The sequence below is a fragment of the Phyllobates terribilis genome, unplaced genomic scaffold, assembly GCF_046119375.1.
Source record: "Phyllobates terribilis strain yellow unplaced genomic scaffold, ASM4611937v1 Scaffold_3__8_contigs__length_932513732, whole genome shotgun sequence".
NCBI classification, from domain to species: domain Eukaryota; kingdom Metazoa; phylum Chordata; class Amphibia; order Anura; family Dendrobatidae; genus Phyllobates; species Phyllobates terribilis.
The window spans coordinates 136,631,562-136,653,355 of record NW_027362763.1 but is presented as its reverse complement, the minus strand read 5'-3'; positions in this window follow the sequence as shown (position 1 = coordinate 136,653,355).

The window sequence follows — 21,794 nt, the reverse complement described above, 5'->3', positions numbered from 1 at the left end:
GAACGTCAAAATGAGGGCGGAAAAAAAAATTGCTTTTTATTGGTCACTTCACCTTCCCATCAAAAAAAAAATAGAATAAAAAGAGATTAGAAAGTCCATTTAACCCAAACATGGTAATCATGAAAAGGACAGCTTGTACTGACCAAAATATAAAAAAGTTATAGCTCTTGCTAAAAGAAGACTGGGACAGTGACATCCAAGGGCCAGAAAAATCCTGGAGCCGGCCCGGTGTATAGAGGGACCTGTAGAGAGAAAAACAAAATTAAATCATTTTATAAGTCAGCAAAAAAGGTGAGGGGTACATGTAACCTGACGTGTAGCGAGGCTTTCCTTCACCGTGGGCATAGATGCTGCTCAGGCTGGCTTGCTGTTGCCGCTCATGCACCCACCACTTGGGACATGTCACCCACCAGCTCTCCATAGCTTAGTACGAACAGTCCACCAAAGTCTACATGTATTTTTATATTGGCTTGCAATATATCACAGGTGATGGCCGCTTCCTGAACCTATGATATATAGAGAGGTGACAAGTGATATTTATTTGACCTCAGGCGTTTTAGAGACCTCATTGAAAATACTAGAGAAGAAAAGTCAGGAGTGTTGTCTACCACCCGGCCTGGGCATTGTGTATGAACCCGACCCGGATAGTGAAGTGGAATACTTTAAGAGTCAGTTGTAAGGAAAGAGTGTGCTGGCCGTCTGTCTCAGATTTCTGTGTTAGCTGCCATTCCAAGAACTTGTGCAGGTAAAATTAGCCGGCAAACATCATCAGCGTAAATACGTTCACCCCGAGGCTTCATTGTCAATTCCTTCAGTGCAGAATGCTGGACCATAGTGAAAAACAGGGGAGATTGTAGCCCACCAAAAATGGATGTTATTCCTGAAGAAGACGTGTGTGAAGACCACCTAGAGGAAGGAAACAGTCTACCAGAAGACCACCTAGAGAAAAGACTGACGCTTGCTGGGATTCCCCTGGGCCTGGAGTACAACTGGTCTTGGGTAATGTAATCTCTGGTGTAATCGGCTTTACTCCATGTAACTGGTGGAAATGTTAGAAAGTTAAAGTTGTCACAAGTTTCTGAGGGATTCCTAACCTTGCTCACTAAACGAGGGGGAAAAAATATCTATCTCTCCATCTATTGGGGTCATATCTATTAATCTTATACCTATTTATAATTTCATCTACCTATTCCATTACCTAGATCTATTTCATATCTCATATCGTACATCGGTTGAAAAAAGGCACAGATCCATAAGATAACCCTTTCTCCACGAGTTGTTCATTCTCTATGGCTAGACTATTTATAACCCACAATGCCAATTGTTGTGAGAAAAGCATCCAGACATTTTATTTTTAGTATTTGCAATTACTACATTTTGCGATAGGGAATTCCGCAGTCTGACTGCTCTAACTATAAAGAATCCTTCCCTGTTTGGCTATCTAAGTGTCTAATCTAGACTATAAAAATACGTTTCATACTTGAACTGTAATTTCTGCATGTCAGGAATACTCATCACCAGTTCTTATAATTATGTAACTCCAAATTCAAGCACTGTAATATGAGATGATAGATAGATAGAAAAGATTCACTGCAACCGAAACGTCGCCACACCACAAGATAAAGTCCACTTTATCTTTGGTAACATTGGAGTGCCGCCTGCTTTTTTCAGTTTTTATATATTTTGCAAAAATTGGATATTTTGCTTGGGAGACCTTGCACCCATCACCTATGTGTTAACCCTTTCGCAACCCTGGGATTTTGCGTTTTTGCTTTTTCGTTATTTGCTCCCCTTGTTCCCAGAGCCATAGCGTTTTTATTTTTTGGTCAATATGGCCGTGTGAGGGCTTATTTTTTGCGGGACGAGTTGTACTTTTCAACGCCATTACTAGTTTTACCATATCGTGTACGGGAAAACAGGAAAAAAATTCCAAGTGCGGTGAAATTGCAAAAAAAGTGCAATACCACAGTTGTTTGTTTTTTTTTACCACGTTTACTGAATGCTAAAACTGACCTGCCCTTATTATTCTCCAAGTCATTACGAGTTCGTAGACACCAAACATGTACAGGTTCTTTTTTATTTAAGTGGTGAATAAAAATTCCAAAGTTTGGTAAAAAAAAATAAAAAAAAATCACGCCATTTTCTAAGACCTGTAGCGTCTCCATTTTTCGGGATCTGGGGCTGGGTGAGGGCTTATTTTTTGCGCACCAAGCTGATGTTTTTATTAATACTATTTTTGGGTAGATCCAATGTTTTGATCCCCCGTTATTGCATTTTATTGCAATTTTGTGGCGACCAAAAAACGTAATTCTGGCGTTTAGAATTTTTTTCTCATTACGTCATTTACCGATTGGATTAATTCTTTTTTTATATTGATAGATTGGGCGATTCTGAACGCGGCGATACCAAATATGTGTATGTAGGGTTTTTTTTTATTATTTTATTTTGAATGGGGCGAAAGGGGGGTGATTTAAACTTTTATATTTTTTTAACTTTTTTTAACTTTTTTTTAAAAAAAATTTTTCACTTTTTGCATGCTTCTAGAAGACTAGAAGCAGCAACTGTCCGATCGCTTCTGCTACATACAGGGGATGAGTAGATCCCCTGTATGCAGCAGAAATGCTGCTGTGCTATGAGCGCTGACCACTAGGTGGCGCTCATGGCGACCAGCTCATGACATCCACAGGCGTCTGTTGCAGACCCTGGGTAGTCATGCCCACCCATCGGTGACCCGCGATCACCGATGGGCGGGGCTTAGAACACGCTTCCCGGAAGCGTGCGTTAAATGCACCTGTCAGAGATTGACAGCGGCATTTAACATGTTAACAGCCGCGGGTGGATCGCGATTCCACCCGCGGCTGTTGCGGGCACATGTCAGCTATAATAATCAGCTGACATGTGCTCGGTTCAGTGCGGGCTCAGCGCCGGAGCCCTCACTGAACCATGGGGTTACAGCCTGTGCGTACTAATACGTCACAGGTTGTAGAGGGGTTGCTGTTCCAATTTTCTATTCTAGATACATAATAGATAGTTAGATAGATAGTAATAGATAGATAGATAAATAGATAGATATGGGATATATAGATAGATAGATAGATAGATAGATAGATAGATAGATAGATAGATAGACAGATAGATAGATATGGGATAGATAGATAGATAGATAGATAGATAGATAGATAGATAGATAGATAGATAGATAGATATGGCATAGATAGATAGATAGATAGATAGATAGATAGATAGATAGATAGATAGATAAATAGAGTAGATAGATGAATAAATAAATAGATACATGTAATAAATGCAGGATGTCTGTCTATCTATCTGCAGACATCCCGCATTTATAACAGATGTATCTATCTATTTATCTATACCATATGTCTATCTATCTACCTATCTTTCTATCTACTGTATCTATCTATCTATCTATCTATCTTTCACTGGAGTTCTTCCTTCCATAAATCTGAGCCGTCGATTCCGTTACCCTGGTTTAGCAATTTTCTTTTGGTATTCCTTTTTACTGTATGTAATTGTATGTGCTGTATTGCTTTGTCCCCCTTGTAAAATCTTTTTTTTTTTTTTTTTTTATAAACATTACCTACTTTCGGATTAAATATATATAAAATTTAGTAGCTTAATTTCTCTTCATCTTTAAACCACATCCCCAAAGCCATGTGCTATCTGTAATGGGTGTCCAATTGCCCTGTAAAGCAATTGGTGGTGGCAGCTAGTAGTTTTTCTTGGATTATTGTGGAGCTTGGCAGTGACCGCACTGGGGTATATATATATACACTGCTCAAAAAAATAAAGGGAACACAAACAACAGAATATAACTCCAAGTAAATCAAACTTCTGTGAGATCAAACTGTCCACTTAGGAAGCAACACTGATTGACAATCAATTTCACATGCTGTTGTGCAAATGGAATAGACAATAGATGGAAATTATTGGCAATTATCAAGATACACTCAATAAAGGAGTGGTTCTGCAGGTGGGGAGCACAGACCACATCTCAGTACCAATGCTTTCTGGCTGATGTTTTGGTCACTTTTGAATGCTGGTTGTGCTTTCACACTCGTGGTAGCATGAGACGGACTCTACAACCCACAGAAGTTGCTCAGGTAGTGCAGCTCATCCAGGATGGCACATCAATGCGAGCTGTGGCAAGAAGGTTTGCTGTGTCTGTCAGCATAGTGTCTAGAGGCTGGAGGCGCTACCAGAAGACAGGTCAGTACACCAGGAGACATGGTGGGGGCCGTAGGAGGGCAACAACCCAGCAGCAGGACCGCTACCTCCGCCTTTGTGCAAGGAGGAACAGGAGGAGCACTGCCAGAACCCTGCAAAATGACCTCCAGCAGGCCACAAATATGCATGTGTCTGCACAAACGGTTAGAAACCGACTCTATAAGGGTGTTATGAGGTCCCGACGTCCACAGATGGGGGTTGTGCTCACAGCCCAACACCGTGCAGGACGCTTGGCATTTGACACAGAACACCAGGATTGGCAAAGTCGCCACTGGCGCCCTGTGCTCTTCACAGATGAAAGCAGGTTCACATTGAGTACATGTGACAGACGTGACAGAGTCTGGAGACGCCGTGAACAGCGATCTGCTGCCTGCAACATCCTTCAGCATGACCGGTTTGGCATTGGGTCAGTAATGGTGTGGGGTGGCATTTCTTTGGAGGACCGCACAGCCCTCCATGTGCTCGCCAGAGGTAGCCTGACTGCCATTAGGTACCGAGATGAGATCCTCAGACCCCTTGTGAGACCATATGCTGGTACGGTTGGCCCTGGGTTCCTCCTAATGCAGGACAATGCCAGACCTCAGTTCCTGCAACATGAAGGCATTGAAGCTATGGACTGGCCCGTCCGTTCCCCAGACCTGAATCCGATTGAGCACATCTGGGACATCATGTCTCGCTCCATCCACCAATGTCACGTTGCACCACAGACTGTCCAGGAGTTGGCGGGTCCTTTAGTCCAGGTCTGGGAGGAGATCCCACAGGAGACTATCCTTAACCTCATCAGGAGAATTCCCATGCATTGTAGGGAGGTCATACAGGCACGTGGAGGCCACACACAATACTGAGCCTCATTTTGACTTGTTTTAAGGACATCACATCAAAGTTGGTTCAACCTGTAGTATGTTTTTCCACTTGAATTTTGGGGATGACTCCAAATCCAGGCCTCCATTCTTTAATACATTTGATTTCCATTGATGATTTTTGTGTGATTTTGTTGTCAGCACATTCATTCATTCAGATCTAGGATGTGTTATTTGAGTGTTCCCTTTATTTTTTTGAGCAGTGTATATGTATTCCATGCATTGGAATCGGTGGTGTATTTACTATACGGTCACAGTGAGTTTCCCAATAATTGGCTCAGTAGTTAAAGCAGTCGTCACTTCATCCATCAATTGTTGGCCAACTGCGTATTGTCCTGACAATTGGAGGCAGCAGAGTGCTATTCCTTGACACCTCTTAATACTTATTGATTTACCACATTCAATGAGTGACATTTCTGGATAATCTTAGGGACTCCCGAATTGCCATCAGCCATACCACTAAAGAGTTGTTAGAGGCAGCAGGTGTAGAAATTGGACAGGGGGACAAGCAGGGGCCCGGCTCACTTCCTGCCAAATCATTTTCTTTTGACTGATTATATGGCATATACACCGCCCTAGACTGCTAGTGTGGTCTGTATTAAAATTCCCTAGGACATAGGATATCTCCATAGAAATCTAAGAATGTATCTCCGCCATATGGACAAGTTTAATAAGACCATGCAATCCTTCTCCCCCTACAGCCTCAATCCTCGAGATCAGCACAGGAACTTTATTTTTGTGCATAGATAAGTGATATATAGTGCTACATCTACTTTGTTGCTTTTGAGTCTTGAGTTTAGTGAAAACATTGACATGATGGTGTAGGTTGTCAGCACTTGGGGCTAGGCAACTACTTTTTTTTTTAATGGCCTTTGGCTCAATCTCGAGCCATGGCTATTTGATGGATGAACAATCTGTAGGAAGATCGATCTTGTTCAAGGCTATATAGGTCCACCAGGGTCTTCTCCGCCATTATTATATTATCAAGCCATCCGTTTGCTGGTCTTCCTCGTCGCCATGTTCCTTCTGTTCTTCAGACCATGATGTTCTTCTCCAGTGATTGCTCTCTTCGTATGATGTGTCAAAAATAGGCAAGTAATAGCTTGGTGATGCTTGCTTCTAGTGACCTGTCTGGCTTGATTTGTTCCAAAATTTATTTGTTTGTTCTTCTTGCAAACTTTGCTTCCCCTTAATCCAAGAACCGTTAGCACTCCCTTAGTCCCTTCCACCAGTCCGGTATTGAAGCTCTTATTCCCCAAATACATATATTGTATTTTGAGGAAAATACTGATGTAATTACAGTTTGTTTTTTAACCCTCTATTTTTTTCTGATTAGTGCTGAAATCAGGCATAAAATGTATAAATAAAACATTCAGCATTGTTAAAAGTTTTTTTTTTACATTTTTCATTTTTTTTATGTAACTATTTTATCTTAGCCCTATCCTTAACCCTAGACTTAAACTTATCCAACATCTGCAAGGAGTTTGTATGTTCTCCCCGTGTTTGCGTGGGTTTCCTCCGGGTTCTCCGGTTTCCTCCCACACTCCAAATAATTATTGATAAGGAATTTATATAGTGAGCCCCAATAGGGACAGTGATGATAATGTATGTAAAGTGCTGCAGAATATGTTAGCGCTATATAAATATAAAGATTATTATTATTATCCCTAAACTTAGCCCTAAATCTAACTGTTGCCTTAAGCCTACCATTTCCTTAACTTTAGTTTGGGTTAGAAAAAGTGTAAAAATGTGAAAGCAGGTTCTTGGTGATGAGTGAAGACAGTCCTGAATCTTTTACAGTGCATAAAGTCAGTTTCTGTCATTTTGGTTGCTGCTTATGCAGAATGCAGCAATAGAGATGAGTTAATCATTGATTGCTGTGCTCTGCATGGGCAACAACCAAGATGATAAACTTCACTCCACTGTAATGAGAGCTTTGTCATCTTGGTTGCAGCAGCCGATAACAAACTCATCTCGATTGCTATGCTCTGCCCTTGTTGATGGCATTCATTTAGCAGTGTGGATGAAAAGGCAGAATTTTGTTTCCTATAGAATTCGGCACCTGGGGCAAACGCCTCTATGGGTCCCCCACACTATGCCGCTGATTAAAACTACAGAGAATACTGTGTAATACATAGAAGAGCTCATTTTGTGATTATCGCACTGGTTCTCAATCTCGATAAGGCTGTGTGCCCACTATGGGGTTTTTAAGCGTTTCCGCAGCAGCAATTCTTTCACAGAAATGCTTAAAAAACGCTTGTTAGTAGGTCTGCTATGTTCCCCAATGATAATTCCCATGTGCTGTGCACATGCTGCGGAAATTTCCACTGCGGATTATCATTGCGGAAAAATCCGCAGCACTACCAATTATTTTGCGGCGTTTTCGCCGCCATTGACTTGCATTGAATCGCTTAATATCCGCATGACTACATGTGCACATGCGGATATTAAGCGATTGAATGTGCAGATGGTACCCGGGTCTGGAGAAGAGGAGACTCTCATCCAGACCCGGGTACCATAGTACCTGTTCAAAAAAAGAATTTAAAATAAAAAAAAACATTATACTTACCTTCTGATGGCCCCTGGCCTTCTATCCCGTACGTCTTGGTTCCACGGCTGCTCGCGATAGAGTAAAAGGACCTTCCGTGATGTCATTCAGTCATGTGACAGGTCACGCGACCGCTGACGTCGGCGGTTGTGTGACCTGTCACATGACTAAATGACGTTATGGAAGGTCCTTTTACACCACCGCGAGACACCGGGGAGAACGGACGCATCGGAGAAGGAGACCGGCGGCCATCGGAAGGTGAGCATAATGTTTTTTTTTTATTTTTTACCATTTTTATTCTTTTTTTAACTAACTTGGTCACACTATATAAAATCCATGCCAGTTGCATGGATTTATATAGTGTGACCAAGTTGTCAAGCACTTTTCCAAGTTGTTCTAAAATTGCTTGGAAAGAACTTGACAACCCGCAAGCGAAATCGCATGTGCAAAAAGCGTGATAAATGCTTGTCCCTGGCAGGAAAACGCATGTACAATCCGCATGTACAATCCGCATGCGTTTTTTTCTGCCAGGGAGATGCAGAAACGCTCAGGAAAAATCCAGAGCATTTCTACATCGTGGGCACATAGCCTAACAATAAATCAGTAGGTTGAGCTTTTTTGATTTATGACAAACTCAGCTCTACTATATCTGTAAGAAAATATATTCTTAACCAATCTCCCATCTTAAAAATATATATGAAAAATTCACCTGTGGATTAAAAGATTATTTACTGTGTAACAGGAGGTTTGCACTGGATAACAAGTGGTCAAATACACAAAGATGAAATCTAGCGATAACTTGGAGCCCTGTCAGTGACCCATCCGCTAAGGAAGGCTAAGTGCTTTTCAGAAAAGCAAGACACTCATTACAAGAGAGGAGAAAAAAATGATTCCTAACATCAGCATGACGCCACTTATCTGCAAATAACCAAGACGGTGGTGGGGGGGGGGGGGGGCACATCCATGTCATATTATCCCAGAAGACTGTTGCAGATTTCAGCTTTCAGCAGAATCATTCAGGACGCAGACATTTTGTGATAATGAACCATTTTACTTGGGATACACAGAAAACAAGCTGAGAGCAGCGCCGTGCTTCTAATTTTTTTTTCTCTAACTTTAGGTGTGCAAATCGCTGCTAGCTAATCAGAGCGCAGGAAGCATCCACACTGTCCAGACACAAGTGCTTGTGCCATTGGCTGCTGAAATCACATGTTCTCTCTATATAAAGAGAGGTCATGTTCTCTGAGTGCCATATTATGCATGTAACTGGTCACAGACACTGCTGCACCCTGCTCCTGTGTACTGAGAAATTTTAGCTAGATAGGCGGTTGCTTGGAACTCAAATAGTTTAGATAACTAGTGTGCTGTGTGTCTGTGAAATCGACCTTCCAGTAGATTTTTTTTTTGTGCTATTACTGAGGTCCAAACAAAAACAGTAGGGCCCATGTCATAGAACTGTGTTGTGCACTGCTTGTATTGTGCTCTATGCACGAGTATCCCTTCAATCTATTTTTTCACTTGCTAATGTGATACAGCAAGCAAGCCCTACTAGCCCACCTTTGCATTTTGTGAGGTTGAAATTCAGCTGTATGCAGAGCTCCTGAGTGCAGAGTACAAAAATCTATTTTTTTCCTTTGGTAATGTGATAGCACAAGCTATAGAAGCCCACCTTGTCATTTTTTGGGAGTTAAATTCAGCTGTATGCACAGCAAAAAAAAAATAGATTTTTTTCTGTTGCTACACTGAGTCCAAAAATAATTTTTTTCTGTCGCAAACGTGATACAGTCTGCTATAAGCCAACTAGTCCTTTTGTGGCGTTGAACTTCAGCTGTTTTCAGAGTAAAAAAAACATATTTTTTGTGTTGCTACCCACAGTCCAAAGAATATTGTTTTCTGTCGCAAACGTGATACAGTCTACTATAAGCCACCTAGTCCTTTTGTGGCGTTGAACTTCAGCTGTTTTCAGAGTAAAAAAATATTTTTTTTTCTGTTGCTAACCATAGTAAAAAAAAAAAATTTCTGTGACAAGCATGATAGAGTCAGCCATAAGTCACCTAGTCCTTTTGTGGTGGTGAAATTCAGCTGTATGCAGAGCTTATGCGGAGTAAAAAATCCATTTTTTTGCTGTGACTAACGTGATACAACTGGCTAGATCTGAGTTTGAAATATCTTGAAGCATATATTCTATGTTATATAGGCCTCATCCACGCTAAAAAAATACTTTCTTCTGTTCCTAACGTTATACAGCAGGGGAAATCTCAGTTTGAAATAGTTTGGAGAATATCTTGTATGTTATGCAGGCCTCATTCACACTAAAAAAATACTTTCTTCTGTTACTAGCGTTATACAGCAGGGTACATCTTAGTTTGAAATAGTTTGGAGAATATCTTGTATGTTATACAGGGTAATTGGAGTGCCACCTCTGAGGACTGTACTGTGTGTGATGTTAAGGTGGAGGAAGAGGAGCAGAGGCCACATGATGCAGCGCTTGTCATCTACTGGAGCACATGTTCTTCCTGGCCCTTATCTACAAGGTGTACCGCTGTGTGGCTGCCAAGGAAAGGGAGTGGAGTCCAGTAACAGAAGTTGTCAAAATGCTGCACAATTGCTCACTGCAGCAAAAAAAACTACTTCTCATCTCTGATATCATATGTGTCTCACAACCCTAAACAGCTATTCAGTACTTTCAAGTCTCTCTTCTGTCCACCAGCTCCCCTCCCTCTTCTCTCATCTCAGCTGAAGACTTAGACTCATTCTTCAAGCAGAAGATTGACCACATAGGGCAAAGCTTTTGCTTAAAGTCCCCACAGACCCTCCTCATAGCTACTCAACTCTGCTCCTCCAAAACCAGCTTCTCAGCCATCACGGAAGATCATCTTTACTCACCAAATCACATCTCACCACCTGTGAACTTAACACAATACCGTCCCAACTCATTCCAAACCGTACCACAGTCTTCATCCCAAGCCTAACCCTCCTCTTCAACCTGTCACTAACAACTGGTGTCTTCCCTTCATGATTCAAACATTCCTCGATCACACCCATTCTCAAAAAGCTGACCGATCCTCTCTGTCTAGCTATCGCCCCATCTCACTTCTCCCCTATGCCTCCAAACTACTGGAACAACATGTTCATTTTGAACTGTCCTCCCACCTCTCCTCCTGCTCCCTCTTTGACCGCTTCAATCTGGCTTCGGTCCACACCATTCCACTGAAACTGTCCTGATTAAAGTCACCAACAACCTACTAACTGCCAAATCCAAGCGACACTACTCTGTCCTACTCCTTCTAGACCTGTCATCTGCCTTCAACACAGTAAACCATTCCCTCTTACTACAGACTCTCATCTCTCGGCATCACAGACTTGGCCCTATCTTGGACTTTTCATAACTAACCCACAGGACATTCAGTGTCTCCCACTCACACACCACCTCCTCATCTCGCCCCCTATGTGTCAGTGTCACCCAAGGTTCAGTTCTAAGATCCCTGCTCTTCTCCGTCTACACCTTCAGCCTGGGACAGCTCATAGTCTCATGGCTTTCAGTATCACCTCTATGCTGAAGACACACAGATCGACCTCTCTGGACCTGATATCACCTCCTCACTAACCAGAATCCCACAATATGTGTCCTCTATTTCATCTTTCTTCTCTGCTAGATTTGTAAAACTTAACATGGATAAAACCAAATTCATCATCTTTTCACCATCTCATTCACCCCCCCCAACTGACCTATCCATCAAAGTGAATGGCTGCCCACTCTCCCCAGTCCCGCAAGCTTCACTCTGATCTGTTCTTCAAATGTCAGATTCAAGCCCTTTCCACTTGTTGCTGACTCCAGCTCCAAAATATCTCGGGGATCCGCACATTCCTCCCATCTCGACTACTGCAAGCTCTTGCTCTGTCGCCTCACTTCTACCACTCTCGCGCCCCTCCAATCTATCCTAAACTGTGCTGGCCGACTAATCCACCTGTCACCCCACTATTCCCAGGCTTCTCCCCTCTGTCAATCCCTGCACTGACTCCCTGTTGCCCAGACACTCCAGTTGAAAAGTCTAACTTTGGTATACCAAGCCATCGAAAACCTGTCTCCTTCATACATGTGTGACCTAGTCTCCCTGTACTTACCTGCACGCAACCTCCCATCCTTCCAAGATCTCCTTCTCTACTTCCCTCTTATCTTTTCTTGCCACAATCGCATACAAGATTTGTCCCGTGCATCCCCCTTCTGTGTAACTCTATACCCCAACAAATCAGACTCTCGCCTACAGTGGAAACCTTGAAAAGGAATCTGAAGACCCACTTCTTCTGACAAGCATACAATCTCCGGTAACCCTCGCTCCAGCATACCGTTGCACAACCAGCTGTACCCTGACTTACTGTATGGGTACCTACTCACCCATCCCTTGTAGATTGTTTGTGCACCCTCGTGGGCAGGGTCCTCTCTCATTTTGTACCAGTTGGTGAACCCTTTTCACATGTAAAGCACCACAGAATAAATGTCGCTGTAATAATAATAATAATTATAGTACTTGTACTCTGCGTCAATTGTTTGCACTTTCCTGGTGTCTGCCCCTAATTTGATGTGTTTTGGCAGCTTTTGGGCCCGTTTGGTGTTGTGTATGCGTTTGTTTTTCCCCCCATTGAATCCTATGGCGTTCGGTAATGTTTGGCGAATATTCGACTAATAAATCGGCGAATATTGCAAATTCGACAATCGTAATCGGAACCGAACATTGAAACTTTCGCTCATCTCTATTCCTCATCATCAACAAGGAGTAATAAAGGAAGAAGAAGACACATAAACAACTAGAGAAGTCATAGCTTACAATCTAGAGGGATTACTACACTTATCAACAAGTTGTGCCCCTCCACCATAGCAGCAGCTGTTGCGATTTCTCCAATAAGCCAAGTTATTGTGTTGGCCATCTCATTGTGACTTTGTTGTGATGTGGCAGTACCTTACTGTTACTCTTCTTGACTGAAATGGACTGATGATGAAGTCTCCCAATAATACTAATCTCTCAACTTTGAAAGACAGAAAAAATAGGACACAAATCTCCACAATTTTGTTTTACAGCAAAGCTACACCACTAACCCAGCCTAGTTCTTTTTGTGTACCCACACAAAAATAGTGCCCCCCGTGAAACCCGTTAGTGTACTCACATAGTTCGATACGGCTTTTATGGCTATTTTCAGTATGATGCCCCCACAACACCCCTACACATAGTATGTTGCCCCAAAGATGATCCTCTATACACTATGATGACCCCAGAGTGGACCCCACTCAAAACAATACCCTTAAATTGTCCTTTCCACATAGTATGATATCCTCACAGTGCCGGGCAACTCCCTGCTTTACTATTGTATCCAACCCGATCTACGTCTTAAAGATGCAGGTTATAGTTGAAAGCAGACATGTTGGTGATCTGCCAAGACAGCTCCCCAAATCTGGGACTGTCCCCCTGGATCCAGGATGGTTAGGAGGCCTGGGAATACACACAGGAAGCCTTTCCGGCTGTCCTATGAGGCTACTGTGACGTCTTGGAGATTTACTAACTCTTCCAGGAGTCTAGGATGTCTCCCGTTTTATAACTTCCTGGATGTTCCAGGATCTGTGCATTGTGCCATGCTTTACAGAGAAGGTTCTAACTGGTGGCATGTGTATACTAGGTGTACGTACCACATCGGGTGCACACACGGGCTTCATGCTGTGCTTTTAATAGGGTCAGCACAGTGATGGTCATAGTCTTGGGTTACTTCAGTGAATTTGAGAAGGAGGCACAGCACTTGGCTTAGATAATGTAGTAGATCTGATGGAAAAGCACAGATACAATTTATGTCGTAAACATATGTTGAGCAAAATGATTATCTCAGCTCGGCTACAGCTGACAGTCTTAGCTTGGCTACAGCGTGAGAGTATCAGCTCGGCTACTTCCGACACAATGTCCTTTAACAGTCAAGATCTTCTGGTAGATTTAAAGTACATTGGAAGTTCCTTGGCCGATTTCACATCAATGTCCATATTACAGCCCGGACCCTTTGCCCCACGGATGGTAGTGAACTAAACTCTCCATGGAAGGCCTGTGTGTGTAGCTATTACCTGCACTGGTCACACAGAGTCACCTGCCCTCACCCCACTGATATCAGGAGGAGGGAGATGACGAATAAACTGCATGTGGCAGAGATGGATTGGAGATCGGTCCTGATCCTGTTACCAAATATGGGATCATATCTCAAACCTATTTTTACCTCATCATAATACAGGTTAGTGTTTTACTTTTCTGCTGGCGGACGACTACACGTCCCTGGTGCCTTATACACAGTACAACTTGCTACCTTATACACAGTCTAACTTATTATTATTTATTTTTACAGCACCATTGACTCCATGGTGATGAACATGAGAAGGGGTTAAATACAAAATACAAATATAAATGACAGAGAACAAACTAACAGTGACAGACTGGTACAGAGGGGAGAGGACCCTGCTCTTGCGGGCTTACATTCTACAGGATGATGGGGAAGGAGACAGTAGGTTCGGGGGTTGCAGCAGCTCCAGTGGTGGTGAGATGGCAGCTCCGGTGGGGGTGAGGATGCAGTGGGGTCATTGTAGGCTGTAAGCTTTCTTGAGGAGATGGGTTTTCAAGTTCCGTCTGAAAGTTACGAGTGTGGTGGAATCAGACGTGTTGGGGTGCAAAATTCCAGAGAATGAGAAATCTTGGAGGTATAAGAGACAAAATGAGAAAACAAATCCTGAAAATCACATTGTCTGATTTAGAAAGAAATTTTTTTCAAATTTTGGTGGAAAATAAGTATTTGGTCTATTACAAACAAGCAAGATTTCTGGCTCTCACAGACCCTTTAACTTCTTCTTTAAGAGGCTCCTCTGTCCTCCACTCATTACCTGTAGTACTGGCACCTGTTTGAACTTGTTATCAGTATAAAAGACACCTGTCCGCAACCTCAAACAGTCACACTCCAAACTCCACTATGGTGAAGACCAAAGAGCTGTCGAAGGACACCAGAAACAAAATTGTAGCCCTGCACCAGGCTGGGAAGACTGAATCTGCAATAGGCAAGCAGCTTGGTGTGAAGAAATCAATTGTGGGAGCAATAATTAGAAAATGGAAGACATACAAAACCACTGATAATCTCTCTCGATCTGGGGCTCCACACAAGATCTCATATCGTGGGGTCAAAATGATCTCAAGAACGGTGAACAAAAATCACAGAACCACACGGGGGGACCTAGTGAATGACCTCCAGAGAGCTGGGACCAACGTTACACAGGCTACCATCAGTAACACATTACGCCGCCAGGGACTCAGATCCTGCAGTGCCAAACGTGTCCCCCTGCTTAAGCCATTACATGTCCGGGCCCATCTGAAGTTTGCTAGAGAGCATTTGGATGATCCAGAAGAGTATTGGGAGAATGTCATATGGTCAGATGAAACCAAAGTAGAACTGTTTGGTAGAAACACAACTCGTCGTGTTTGGAGGAGAAAGAATGCTGAGTTGCATCCAAAGAACACCATACCTACTGTGAAGCATGGGGGTGGCAACATCATGCTTTGGGGCTGTTTCTCTGCCAAGGGACCAGGACGACTGATCCGTGCACATGAAAGAATGAATGGGGCCATGTATCGTGAGATTTTGAGTACAAACCTCCTTCCATCAGCAAGGGCATTGAAGATGAAACATGGCTGGGTCTTTCAGCATGACAATGATCCCAAGCACACCGCCAGGACAACGAAGGAGTGGCTTCGTAAGAGTCATTTCAAGGTCCTGGAGTGGCCTAGCCAGTCTCCAGATCTAAACCCTATAGAAAAACCTTTGGAGGGAGTTGAAAGTCCGTGTTGCCCAGCGACAGCTCCAAAACATCACTGCTCTAGAGGAGATCTGCATGGAGGAATGGGCCAACATACCAGCAACAGTGTGCCAACCTTGTGAAGACTTACAGAAAACGTTTGATCTCTGTCATTGCCAAGAAAGGATATATAACAAAGTATTGAGATGAACTTTTGTAATTGACCAAATACTTATTTTCCACCAAAATTTGAAAAAAATTTCTTTCCAAATCAGACAATGTGATTTTCAGGATTTGTTTTCTCATTCTGTCTCTCATAGTTGAGGTCTACCTATGATGTCAATTACAGGCCTCGCTCATCTTTTTAAGTGGGAGAACGTGCACAATTGGTGGCTGACTAAATACCTTTTCTCCCCACTGTACATAGTACAATGTATTATCTTATACACAATACAACATCCTACCTTATCCAACCTATTTACCTTTTACACAGTACAACCTAATACTGTATACACAGTATAACTAATGGATCATGAACAGTACAACTTATTACCTTATGCACAGTATAACTTATTACTTTATCCATAGTACAACATATTACTTTATACACTGTACCACCTATTACCTTATACACAGGACAGTCCCCTACCTTATGCACAGTACAGCTTATTACTCATGCACAGTATAACTTTTTACCTTATCCACAGTACAACTAATGATCTAGGATAGAGGGGGGATCACGAGTTTGGGGGAATAAAATTCCCTATGATTTTATTCAATATTTCATCTGTAAAAAGCTACAAGTTTTCAAAGAGAATCCTGAGAGTTCTGTATGCCCCGCCCACATGCAGTGATTGACAGTTCTCCCTGTATTTAATATCTTACAGGAAAATCTGCCAATCACTCTATATGGGCAGATCTAGCAGGACTCACAGACTTCTTTGATGAATCCTGGCTGCATTTAAAAAAGCTTTTTTCACAAAATATTCACTCGGATTATAGAAAACTATACATTCCCGACAGTTTCACTGCCAAGTCAGGTCTTACTTTGTATACTTTCCAACCAATATTAATACTTTTGCCTCCAAGCATGGCCATTGTGGATAAGCCCTATCTAAAGGGAGGGTGATGGTGACATAAAGGAAACGATGTGTTTTTGAGGAGCGTGTTACAGCGGGGTGAGGCTTTTACACTGTGGCCATATAGAACTGAGAATTTCTCTTAGGATTTGATCACAGGTTTTCAGTGTCAGGGTTACGGGGTTCGGGTGCTGCACAATTTACTGCAGTCAATATGTTTAGATGTCACTTAAGAACAATCATCTCATCTGGCTCCAATTACCCTCTGTGCCCCCTCGCCCATCGCAGTCTGAGGAATGTCAGTTTTATTGTAGCAGATTCATAATGTGATCAGTATAGAATAACATATGAACTGGAAATCCTCATAAACAACCGCCTGGTGTATGCTGAGAAAATAACACCATACTACTCGGCTGTTACACATGTACAAGCCATTACAGAATATGCCATTCATGCAGTGTGGACCCCAGCTAATCGCGGGTTCTCCTGATGACATGGGGGTGTGTCATTACATGCACCCATTGACACACCCGTGAAAAGGTCGTGGGTCACCGATGGATTGCTGTGACAGGCGAAGGTCTGTAGAAGTCACTGATCTTTGTCATTACGGAGCTCCCTTGAAACCCTACCTGTGGCTGGGATTCAAAGGAGAAAGTGATTTTTACTATATGCAGCAATACTGTGGTATATACAGTTGTGCTCAAAAGTTTACGTACCCCGGAAGAATTTTTCCTTTCTTGGCCTTGTTTCAGAGAATATGAATGATAACCAAAAAACTTTTTCTCCACTCATGGTTATTGGTTGGGTGAAGCCATTTATTGTCAAACTACTGTGTTTTCTCTATTTAAATCTTAATGACAACCAAAAACATCCAAATGACCTCAAAAGTTCACATACCCCAGTTCTTGCAATAGTAGAATAACAAGACTCAGGGTATAAAAACTGTGCACACCCACAAAAATATAACGAGAATATATCAAAATCTTTATTACAATTTTACAAATGACCATCGACAACAGTGAATGGGATAAAAACATTTAAAAGTAGGCAAAGCATTGCACTACACAATATCAGAAGAAAAGGGGGGGTATCAGTGTGGTAACCCAAAACAATAAGTCCCCTTTAAGCCGCAGGTATACTGAACATCATTTTTCATATCCCACAGTACAAGACATAATTGTCAAACATACCATGATATCTAAGTTATGAGTAACATGACATACAAAAGTATGAATAATGAAACAGGTCTCCCTGAATAATCATGTCATAAATAAATGTGTGCTAAAGGAATGAATTGGGATAGTTACCTGCCGGCACTGAAGACCCTACGCATTACGCTGCGAGACTGCTGCTTCATCAGGGGTAGGTTGTCAGTGGGCACATGTGCTTTTAAATACTGTGTCCAATTTGATGTGACCCTTTGCAGGTGAAAATCCATGGCATCGTATGATTTTGGCGCCAGCATGAGACGCCAGTCAGCCGCTTCCTGTTTCAGATGCGTTCCTTCTAAGTCAAGCAGTGGAACGCAACCAGAAGTAGGCAATACGTCATATCCGGCTGGTAGAAAAATGCCCCCATCATGTGGTCATATATCGCCAGCAAAAACACCCCCAACGCGCAGTCGCAACAGAGGGAAGTCTCGCGTTCCATCTTTTGGTGGAATGCAAAAACCGGAAGTAGCATGTCCGCTACAGAAATACCGGTGAAGGAAGAATCAAATAAAGCACTAGCTGCATGAATGCGCTGATGAGATAGAGGAGGTCCAGGTCAAGAGAACAGTAATGTATAGTCCAGTGCAAAGCTGCGTCCCACCATATATACATAGACATGTGGCCACATGGGACAAACATGAAACAGACAATAAACAAGCAACAAATAACAACAACAGACAGAAGACAAACAAACAGGACCACCTAAATATATATAAGAGCCACCACAATGGAATAGATGTGGACATGTATAGAACATGAACACGTGCCAATATAGATGTAAATTCAACTACATGCGTGTATCTGAGGGAGATGCTCGCAACTAACCATACTTACCAATTTTCCATCTGCTAATAAGAGCAGTTCAAAGAAGATATGTAAAAAATTCATTAGTTAAAGAGAATCGGACAGAAATGCACAAGTCGGTCACAGGGAGTGGAGGAGCCATATACTGGACTACACAGGGTACCAAATAATTGAGGAGTACAATATGAATAAAATATTAGGCCAAATAGCCAGTGAATGAAAAGTCCTCATTAATACCCCTAGGGACCACCGAATCAAGAATAAAGATCCACCTAGATTCTGATCTCAATAGATCACTGGTGTAATCTGATTTGCGTGTTAGGCTTCATTTTTTGTAAACCCATCACAAGCAAATTTTTTGGACTACCAGAGTGGAACTGAAGAAACTATAAGGCTACGGAAAAGATTGCTCTGCCTTTCTTCAAATCCTGATCAGCCAAATTTATATTGGATATGTGTAGCTGCACTCTCCTGCAAAGCTCCTGGGACGTTTGCCCCACATAAACTTTCAAACAAGGGCATGTCAGTGCATATACAACATTGGTAGACCTACAATTAATGAAATCCCTCAAAAAATACTGATGATTATCAATGGGATTTGTAAAAGTTTTTCCTGGTGGGAGGTACGGAAAGCAGAACAATCACCACAGGGATATGAGCCCTTAAACCTACTTCCACCAGTGGTGTTATACGTAGGACGTGTGTAATGGCTACGCACAAGTTTGTCCCTTAGGTTTGAGGCACGTCTGGCCGTCAAGAGTGGTCTTTCTGGTAGTATATTAGATGGTTGTCCGTCTTCAATATACTCCATTGTTTGCGAAACAGACTACCCAATTCATTCCACTGGCTGTTAAACCTGGTGATAAACCTAATCTGTGAGTCCTCCACATTAACCCGTGATTGCAACAACACCTTGGCTAGAACCTTCTGATGAGCCTTAGAAATGACCAATTTTGGGTATCCATGCTCACGAAAATGAGAAGTTAAATTTCTGGCCTCAATTTTATAGTCCTCCGGTGTTGAGCAGTTCCTTTTGGCCCTTGAGAATTGTCTCACCGGTATACCATTTCTTAGGTTTCTGGGATGAAAGCTTAGGTAATGAAGAAGGCTGTTTGTAGCAGTCGTTTTTCTGTATAGTTTGGTCACAAGTGATCCACCCACTACCTTGATTTCCAAATCCAGAAAATTAACTGCAAAGGAAGATATGCAATGAGTAAGATGAATATTGAGATCATTAGCATTTAATCTATCAATAAAGTCAAGTGCCTCTGTTTCCATGCCTGTCCAAATAATCAGTATGTCATCTATAAAACGGAACCACTTAAAGACACACTGACCATACTCAAGTGAGGGATACATGTGTGCGCCCTCCCACCAACCCAGGAATAGGTTGGCAAAGGAGGGCGCACACCGTGCACCCATGGCAGTCCCAGAAACTTGACGGTAAAATACGTGATCAAATACAAAATAATTGTGGGTAAGAACAAAATTCAAAAGTTCCACAATAAAAGAATTGTGTAAGTGATTACCTCCACTCGTGGCGTCAAGAAAATGCAGGACCGCTGTTATGCCATCTTTATGTGCTATGTTCGAGTATAACGATTCAATGTCAACACTTATCAGCAGGAACTGGTCAGGTAGTTGCAAAGAGTTCAGAATCTGTATCAGATGGGACAAATCTCTAAGATAAGAGGGCAAACTAGTGACAAGCGGCTGCAAGAAAAAGTCTATATAAACACACGCTTTTTCACAAATGCTCCCTATGCCCGATACGATAGGCCTTCCAGGAGGGCACTCCAGGTTTTTGTGGACTTTGGGCAGAACATAAAACGTGGGTATTGTCGGTTTCTTCACTATCATAAATTCCTTCTTCTGTCTATTAATAATTCCCATGGAAAAGGCCCTCAATATCAAACGTTCAAGTTTAGCTGAAAAAAACCTGAGTCGGATCCGAAGGGAGTCTCAAGTCATCAGTATACATACTTCTGGGCCATAGGACAACATTCCCCCCTTTATCTGCCTTTTTGATTAAAAATTCCTGATTTTTCTGCAGACTAAAGAGGGCACGCTTCTCCATAATAGTTAGATTTTGATGGGAAATATTATTAACAGGTAACCTCCTGATCTCATCTTTCATGACCTCAAAAAAGGTTGAGACAGCAGGGACTATGGACAGAGACGTTAGGGTTTTGGAGGGTAGTCGATGTGGAAATTTTTGCCTACCTTGGTATGCCTGGTTGTACTGTAGAAGCTTCCCAATTCGGGGGTTGCTTCCCAAGCCGGGAAAATCTGGACTCTCAGCCCACGGGGAAAAATGGAGAGTCTCTGATATTCCTCAAGACTGGATATGTTCCACCATACTTGTGTAACCAACTTGTGCAAATGTAGCACCCTGAGGATTCGGCTGCTACAGGGGTATTGCACCTCAACCAGAGGTGTGATATTCCACTCCCGGGTAAGGATGGAGTGTGGAACTGAGCTCAGATAGACTGCATGCACTACATACATCCCATTCCAGAGGAGCAGGCCGACGGCACTCCCACTTAGAAATGTGCAGGTGCGACCGAGCCTGTTCCTGGCTGGAGTGGGAGGGGGGAGGAACATCCCATGTAGTGTAGGGGCAGATAGGGGGAGCAGTCTGGGTAGTGGTAGGAGCTCATTGGGTGCTGGTCACCTGAGCTCACACATAGAGGGATATATAAGGAGGGCACCAACTAGGATCAGGGTCAGACGCAGAGAGTAAGTCAGATGCAGAGGACAAGCCTGCAGAAAGAAACAACAGCCCTGGAGAGAGAGTGGAGTAAAGAAGGAGACCCAGAGGGGGACAAAGAAGGGACCCAAGAACCCAAATAAGAACACCGGGTGAGGAGTCAGCAGAAGGGTACCGGAACCCAAGCTGGTGGGGGTAAAGACATTCCCCAGCCAGAGACCGGAGACCGTGGGCAGAGTCTGTCACGGTCACCCACTACATTCACCCTGAAGGCACACCACATGGAGGGTCAGGGAACCTGAGGCCAAAGGTTGCCCAACAGAAGGCCCGAGGGAGCTGGATTTAGGTGAATCACTGGTGGGGACGGCTGAAGGAAGGACAGAGGGAGAGCTCAGGGCCACGCTCCGGACTTGTTTGGGGGTTGGCCGGATCCAGGACCTGGTGGACGCAGCACGGCTCGGGAGGTCACTTGGAGCTAGAGTGACCAGGAACATCTGCAGTAAGTAAAGACCCTTAACTGCACTACC